Source organism: Corvus moneduloides, chromosome 1, assembly GCF_009650955.1.
Source record: "Corvus moneduloides isolate bCorMon1 chromosome 1, bCorMon1.pri, whole genome shotgun sequence".
Lineage (NCBI taxonomy): Eukaryota > Metazoa > Chordata > Aves > Passeriformes > Corvidae > Corvus > Corvus moneduloides.
The window spans coordinates 1,679,005-1,687,665 of NC_045476.1; the positions used below are offsets into that span (position 1 = coordinate 1,679,005).

Here is an 8,661-nt window from a genome sequence, read left to right on the forward strand (position 1 = left end):
CAAGGGAATCCTGCTTTTTTTGTCCTAGCATTTGCCACTGGAGCAGGAGGAGAAAGATTTTAACCCTCATGAATGGTTTGGTCACTTTTAGGGTGTCAAAAAGGGACATGGAGTGTCCAGAGAAGGGAATGGAGTTGGGGAAGGGGCTGGAGAACTCCTGAAGGAACTGAGGGGGCTCAGTCAGGACAAGAGGAGGCTCAGGGGGGACCTTGTGGCTCTGCACAACTCCCTGACAGGAGGGGGCAGCCGGGGTGGGGGTCATTAATTCCAAGGAACAAGGGACAGGACCAGAGGGAAGAGCCTCAAGTTGCAGCAGGTGAGGTTTAGCCTGGATATTGGGGAAAATTCCTTCCCGGAAAGGGTGGTCAGGCAGTGTTGGAATCGCCATCCCTGGAGGTGTTCCAAAGCCCTTTAGATGTGGCGCTTGGGGACAGGGGTTTGTGGTGAACATGGTGGTGCTGGTTGATGGTTGGACTTGGTGATCTCAGAGCTCTTTTCCAACCTTGATTCCATGGCACACCCTGTATTACGTTATACGATCCCAGTTCAACCTCACCCAGTCTTGGATCTGTTTATAAAAGACAAAGAAAATCCCAGGAATTCACTTTTTTTAAAGAACTGAACCCAAATCCAGCTTTTAGGGACCCTTATCCCTTCCCTGAGTTTTTAATGGAATTTTAATGAAGTGATTTTCCCAGTGAAGCAGAAACTTGTCGTTCCTATAGATCTTTGGATCTGGCTGGACTGGGAAGTCACATCCTTAATAACAATAAATAGAGCCGGGAAACTTCCAGAGGTGCTGGGACTCCATCCCCACACTGTGGAATTGTGCCAATGTCCTTCGTCTTCTGCCCAGGCCACTCATCCTTCTCCAAAATAAATTCCTAGGCAGGAGCTGGAATGAGGCAGGAATCATTCTGAACTAAACTGGGGATGTGGTCATCCCAAAGGACAAGGAAAGAGGGTGTGGGGGATGCAAACCAGTCTGGATTCGTTGTTTTTGAGGCCACAAAAGAGTTTTTAGGGATGTTTCATTCCTAAAATATAGATGGAGTTTAAGATATTGAGTCCCTGGATATAAAACCAGGAGTGGTTCTGAGATAAGCCTAAAGCAGTTGATTAATGAGAAGGGAAGGGAAGGGAAGGGAAAAAGGAAAAGGGAGGAGGGAAAGGGAAAAGGGAAAGGGAAAGGGAAGAGGGAAAGGGAAGGGGAAAGGGAAGAGGGAAAGGGAGAGGGAGAGGGAAAGGGAAAGGGAAGAGGGAAAGGGAAAGGGAAAGGGAAGAGGGAAAGGGAAAGGGAAGAGGGAAAGGGAAAGGGAAAGGGAAAGGGAAGAGGGAAAGGGAAAGGGAAAGGGAAGAGGGAAAGGGAAAAGCAAAGGTCCAAGCAGACAGAGCAGTGGCTGTTGATGTTCTGGAACATCCTTTGGGTCCCAGAGCTCTCACCTCGGCTCATCCAGCCCCACCATTCCAAGGCAGATCCCAAGCTGCCAGAGGCTGGGAAATCCCTGGGAGTGATTCCCTGCCCCATCTGGGAAGGCCTCACTGGGATTTTCAGAGCAGAGAGGAAAAGGAAATGGAACCAAGGCCTGCCTGGTTTGGAGCTGGAAAACGTTCCTGCTTCCCACAGTGATACCATGAAAAAGTGACCTTTTTCACCTTTTTTCTTTCTTTCTTTCCCTTTTCCCTTTCTTTCCCTTTTCCCTTTCTTTCCCTTTTCCCTTTACTCTGCCATCCATCAGCTTCAATTATCTCCTCACCGTTCCCTGTTTTCTGTACTACCATGACTTTGTATTTCCAGGTGTTTTTTGGACACTGGGACTGATCCCTGACCCCAAAACAGGAGTGGGAATAAACCAAACCCCTGATTTGGCTCTGTGCTGGGATCTTTCGGCTCGGGAATGCTGGACTGTCCATTCTTCATCCCCTGGGAATGATCCAACTGATAACGTTTATCAGGATTCCTTGCGAGTCCTCTGAGAAGGATAATGAGGAAGCCAGAAGGAAATCTGGAAGTTCTGGAGGAGCCTTCCTGAGCACACAGAGAAAGTCCAAGCCTGAGATCTTAGGATTTATGAACAACAAACAAGGAGAGTCTGCCAGGGATGGTTTTGCCGGGAGATCTTCCCTGGATATCGTTTGAATCTGATACAGGATTGGAAGGGAGCTGCTGCTGCTCCCTTTGGTGCTGTGCAGGCAAAAAATATCCTTGGAAAAGCTGTGTTTTATTCCAAGCAGCTGAAGGCTGAGGGAGAGCTTATGGAGCACAGCATGGAAAGAGCGGATTGATGAGGCCTGGAATGCAAAACTTGCCTAATTAATGTGGGAAGGAATTCCTGAGGAAACACCTCTGCTGGGGCTGTTTATAAATCCATTTTAGATGGATTGTGGTGTTTGTATTTACCTGAATCTTCCCAGAATTCTGGAGCATAGGGAATACTGAGGGTGAGCTAAACTTTCCTGGATCTGGCATGGGCAGAACTGTTAGAAGGACAGGACAGGACAGGACAGGACAGGACAGGAAAGGAAAGGAAAGGAAAGGAAAGGAAAGGAAAGGAAAGGAAAGGAAAGGAAAGGAAAGGAAAGGAAAGGAAAGGAAAGGAAAGGAAAGGAAAGGAAAGGAAAGGAAAGGAAAGGAGAGGAAAGGAAAGGAAAATCCCTTTCCTTCTCCCTTCCCCTTTTTTCCCCTTTTTCTTTCCCTTTTTTCTCTTCTCATTCTTCTTTTTTTTTATTTCTTCTTATTTTTTTTCTTTTCCTTTTTCCCCCTTGCTCTCCTTCTCCCTTCCTCATTTCTATCTTTCGTTGTTCCTTATCACATGGAGAAAACCTTAATAATTCTCTTTTTTTTTTCTCTTTAAGCTTTATTGATTATCTAGATGCCTGAAATCAATTTTTAAATGTTATATCCCAAAGATATATGGATTTTAATATTTTTCTTCTTAAATTTCACTGGCGGAACAGGGGAAAAATCTCAAATTGTACTTTTTGGAAGGGACAACTTCCCCTATCCCAGGGTGCTCCGAACCCTGTCCAACCTGGCCTTGGACACTTCCAGGGATGGGGAATCCACAATCTCTCTGGAGTAATTAACTCCCTGTTTGTAATTAATAAACCACGGCTCATTACCATAGTGCTGACAGTTAAATATTCCCACGTAATGCCATAAATATCTATTTTAAGGACAAATTTCATATTCCAAACATTTTGACCTCTGGGAAACCGGGCAATCTTTAACTGAAAGAGCTAAAAATCCCCTACAGTGACACCAGTCCATGGCACTGTGATATGAATGAATTAATATTAATATTATTGTTAATTTTATTACTCCAGCACCAGCTCAGTGTCTCTGTATTCCAAGCGCACTTTGGCACATGTGGAATACAGTAGCACTTCAGAGCTCGACAGGTTCCTCCCTTTTTTCCATAGCAATTCCATGGCGGAGCACGACTGGACTCTGATCAACAGGACAGATTTAATTGGAGCTTAATTTGTTCTCCTGTCAAGCTCTTAGATACAGTGCTGGAAACAGAAAAGAAAATAAAAGTTCTCTGGTTCTGACCTCCACCCTCCCAGGAGATAGAAGGAAAAAAAAATCCTGGCTTTTCTGTCTGCTGGAGATCCAAATCTTTAGGGAACAATTGGGTGGAAAAGAACAGGAATAAATGAGAGTAAAGGAGGTGGTGCCAAGGCCCCATCATCCACTTCTCCCTCGTTTCCATGGGAGGGAATTTGAGTGGAGAACATTTCCCTGTCTCCCCATCCTCCTCATAAAGCAGCCAACAAGCCAAGAGGGACCAGTTAAGGGACTCAAATCCCAATCCATCAAGTTTTCCAGGTTAATTCTTTGCCACTTAAGCCTCGGGGAGGGCTCAAAGCTGACCCAATGAAAACCAAACCACAGCAAAGAAGTCCGTGGAACAATCATTCCTTACACGGCACCTTCTGTCCCAGAGGATTCCAGGGCACTTTATGGAGTAGGGAAAGTGAAGTTCTGCCACCTGTTCCGCAGGACCCGGCGGTTGTTAAATGTGCAGGAATTTTCTTCCCTGGATCATGACATGAAACGGGGTCTGGTTGAACCTGATAATCTTGGGCTGTCAGCTCCTTTCCTGAAATTTATTTGCCTGGAGAGGTTGCCTCCAGCTTGGAGAAACCCTAGGAATGGATGCCTATGCACGGAAATATCCAGGACAGAAATGCTTAACACTGCCTGGATAAACGCCTCTTTCTCCATCCCTTTTTTTCTTATCTGGTCCAAAACCTGCTTCTCTGAAAAGCTCTGCTTGTAGGAGTTATGGAAACAGAAAAGGAGTGGCTTTCCCTGACTTCGTGTAGAAGTAGATGCCTTTGGAGTCTCCCACCAAACTAATGGTTGGATCCAACCATGTTTGGCTGGAAAGGAGCAGAAGGATGACATCACTGAGTAGCAGAGCTCCAGTTTTCCTCATCATTCCCAGGCTCCATCCAGACTTTTACAGGAAGAGCCTCTGTCCCGCCAGTGACCTTCACGCTGTTCCAGAAGATAAACCTTTCCTAGGGGTGAGGAATCCTGACGTAGCCAATTTAGGTCAGCCCTGGAACTGCCAAATGTCTGCTCCGGAATAATTAATGAGGCTGTCGGTCCTGCCAAAGCCAGGACTTGCTCTCCTGAGAGGGATAACTCAGAGCCAAGCACCAGCCACGGGCTCCAGAACCTACAGAGCAAAAAGATGGGCTTGGGAACAAGCAAAAAGCCCCTTCCAGCCCCCAGTCCAGAATGAGGTGAGCCTCACGTGTTACGTTTTTGTCTGATTGTTCCTTTGGAAAAGAAAATTGGGTGGAAAAGCCCACAAGGCCATCAAGGAGTAACAGCATTCCTGCAACGGGTTCTTTGGTCTCTGTCACATGAACTGGACCTTTCTACTCCAAACACAGCGAAACGACTTCATTTGGCCCACAAACCTGTTTTGTCTGCTGGGAACCCTAAAATGACACCATGAAGTTCGCTTTTCAATTCCCAGAAAGAAAGGGAGAAAGAAGGGAAGGAAAAAAAAGGGGGAAAAAAAAAAAAAAAAGGGAGAGGGATGTGTCTTTGCCAGACAGGAAAGTATAAAAGTCAACATTTCCATGAAGACTAAACAGGTGGGAACTAATCAAGGCAGGGAGAGGGAGCAGGAGAAGGGAAGGGAAGGGAAAGCTGAGGTTCGGAGCTAATTCTGCTCGGTTTCAGGTTGTGCAGCTGCCTCAGTAGTGGGGTTTACGAGCGAGGTCAAGCTGCTCATTCCGTCTGCCTTGGATCCCAAACAGCCCAGTAATGAAGGGCCGTGTGTGTGAGGAATAAAATCATCATAAAATAAAAGTGAAACCTGACAGCTCTGAAGATTAATTCTGTTAATCGACTTGGCCTGCAGCTCTCCTTCTGTTCAGCCTCAAGTCCAGCCTAACTCCTGCTTTTCTCTGGCTTGCAGGGTGTGTGGAATCCTGTGCATATGGAATTCTCTCTCCTCATTCCCGCTTCTCTTATTTGGATTAAAACCCAGCTGAAACGAATCTTGCAGCAAAGTGGCTGCCTGAAATCAAACTAGAACAGGCTGGGGGTTTAAATCCTGAATTAATTCAGCGATGGGAAGATGTTAATAGATCAGGAGATGGATTATTAGGGTTTTAACTGGTATTTAAAGAAGGGATAAAGAGGTCAAAAAACCAGAGAGATTTGAGAACAATTAATGAATAATTGATTTGGTGGAGTCCAAAGTTAGTTAATAAATAGAAAAATACGTCCCCAATGTCCAAGTGTGGCAGCAAAAGCTGTTCTTCAGAAAAGAAGAAATTCCAATGAAATAAGCCATGGATAATATGTTAGTAAGAAAGAGGGGAGGGAAGGGAAGTGTGTGGCTGGTTTGAGTCTGCTTTTAAATAACATCAGTGTCAGGTTATTAACCCGGGTAACAACAGGAGAATATTTGTAGAACCATCTTCATTTTCCTGCGGTGATGTGGAGATTGTGTCCATAAAACAAAACCCGCAACAAACAAGAAGACCAAAATATCATGGGAACCAAGGGAGAGAAAGCCTGGCAACCACAGGAAGAGAGATGAAGATTAAATTCCTTCAGCAAATCACTTTGGAGATGTCCCCAGAAAGATAAAATACCTTCTGTCAAACAGCAAAGCTGAAATGGGGGAACATTGTACAAGCCTGGGAAGAAGGAAGAAATGGAATAGCTCCGGTTTTATTAGGAGCCACGTGGTAAGAAGGTCACAGTTCTGGCAAAAAAGAACCAGATTGTAAAACTTTAAACTCCACGGGCTTGAAGCCTGAGTCTTGAGTGGTTCCTGAGAGACACTTGGGGGCTTTGACTCTGTGGTGACCTCGGAGGAGCTCCTCAAGCCAACAGAGAAGGACTGGGCTGAACTGAACCAGGTTTATCTTTGGCACCGTTTCCAGTCTCAGAGTAGTCAGGATTTAATCACTGATAGTGAATGTTGATAGCTGAAGTGGCAGGTTAAGGACTTCCAGACTGAAAGCTCTTGTAAAATAATCCATAACATGTTGGCAAAGGGACAAGTCCTCTTTATGTCTGGGCTCTCTGCTTAGTTTTACTGTGACTTTTCAGAAAGGAGCTGAAAACTCACCTTTATGAGCTGTTGGGTAACACTTTGGTAGCTTGGTTGTCAATGTGATAAAAAAACTACAATAAAAGAACATTTTCATGTGTGGGATTCATTCTGTGCATTTAAAGCAAGACAAGAATGTCCCCAGGAAGTCTCAGTTGTGTTTCTTGGTGGGTAAGATTGGGTTTCTTAAAGCAGAATTGATGAGAGAAGAATCCGTCCAAAAAAATGTTTAAAGGATTTAAAGCCCAGAGCTGTGAGTTTGAATAATCTGAGTCTTTCAAAATTGCCCCATGGTCTTGTTTCTAGGTGAGTTTCTGTTTCTAACTTCCTAAATTTCATAAAATCACAGAATCATAATTGGGTTGGGTTGGAAGGACCTTGAAGATCATCCAGTCCTACCCCTGGCATGGACAGGGACAACTTCCACCATCCCAGCTTGGTCCAAGCCCCATCCAACCTGGCCTTGGACACTTCCAGGGATGGGAAATCCGTAAGTTCTCCAGGAAACCCGAGAAATTTGCTGGGAGGTGATTAAACCTGATGCCAGTTTTGCCTAAACTTTAGTCCCATGACTTGGCTCTCTTGACGTGCAGCCACCCTGATTTTAAACCACGCCCACAACGACTTTTTGTTGTGCTTCTCTGCCAGGTGCCTTTGCCAATGCTCCCAATTCCATCCCTATATTTGGGAGAGTAAGAACTTGTTTCCCACCTGCTGCATCCTTTGTTTTGGGACTCTTTTCTGCCAAGAGGGTTTTATTTTGCACCCTATCACCCAACAGGCCTTGACAATACAGAAAAATGGAGGGAGACGGACGTTTTCTACAGATAATGACAGGACAAGGGCCAATGGTTATAAACTGCTTGATGGAGGGGGTGGATCAGATGTTAGGAAGGAATTCTTCACTCAGAGGGTGGGGAGGCCCTGGAAGAGCTTGTCCAGAGAAGCTGCGGCTGTTCCATCCCTGGAAGTGTCCAAGGCAAGGTTGGACGGGGCTTGGAGCAACCTGGGACATTGGAAGGTATCATTGTCCATGGCTGGATGATTTTTAAGTTTTCCATTCCAACCCATTCTATGCAAAAAACTCCCCAAAAAGGACAGACGGGGTGAAACACCAATGGATATTTATGTGATTTTTTTGGCTACGCCACTGATTCTCTTTGTATTTCTCATTCTCTCAGCTGAAGTTTATTGAGGCAAAAATTCACCTAATTTTTATTTTTTTCTTTGTTTCCTGCTTGTTGTCTCCTCCAAAACAGGCACCAGGACCTTCTTGGTCACCTCCTGTCCTCCTCAGCCCAGCTACGTTTAACAAACCCCAGTGCTCAACTTCCTCAGCCCGGTACAAACCTCCACATGAGAATTCCTGAACATCTCCCAAGCTCAAATCTCCTCCATCCACTCCACCATCTGGATAACCTCACCCAAAACTTTCCAAGGAAAACCCTTTCCCCGATCACACTAGTCAATCAAAATCTCTGATGCCCAGCGCTGTAATTCCAGGTTATTTATTGCTCTGCTGGACTGCTGGGAATCTCCGGCTCCAGGCAATTTTATCCCAGGGAGCTGCTGTTCCTGGTGATCCAATTGGGTCCATGTGCATTAAAAATCCATCTGCAATTCCTCGTGGATATTGCTCCAGCATCAGCTGTCGGTTTGTCTGGCACATGGACAGGCCAAAGGAACTCGTGTCACTCAGGGAACGTCCTGCTGGTGTGTGTGACACATGGAATGCCACGGGGATGGACATCAATCACTCCCCACTGGAAGCATCCAAGTATTTTGGCAGTTCAGGAACAAGGCTCAATGTTTGTGAGAGGTGAGAGAAATCCATGGCATCCCAGCCAAATATTCCAGTGTGGGAAGCTGAAAAAACAAACAAGCCATGTTCTAGCACAGGATATCTGTGGAAAACAAATGCTGAGAATGAGAAATTCGGGAGAAATCCTTCCCTGTGAGGGTGGGGAGACGCTGGAAAAGCTTGTCCAGAGAATTTGTGGAAGTCCCATCCCTGGAAGTGTCCAAGGCCAGGTTGGACATTGGGGCTTGGAACAACCTGGGATAGTGG

General features: G+C 45.6%; 1 long non-coding RNA gene across 1 annotated transcript in view; it reads right to left on the reverse strand.

Moving 5' to 3' along the window:
* Positions 1–416: 416 nt before the first annotated feature.
* LOC116454420 overlaps positions 417–8,661 on the reverse strand; it is a 15,461-nt gene continuing 7,216 nt past the window's right edge. Inside the window, exons 2-3 of the long non-coding RNA XR_004244100.1 lie at positions 2,402–2,407; positions 417–502 (exon numbers count right to left, since the gene is read on the reverse strand). This is a non-coding gene — a long non-coding RNA (uncharacterized LOC116454420). The remainder of the gene's footprint in view (positions 503–2,401; positions 2,408–8,661) is intronic.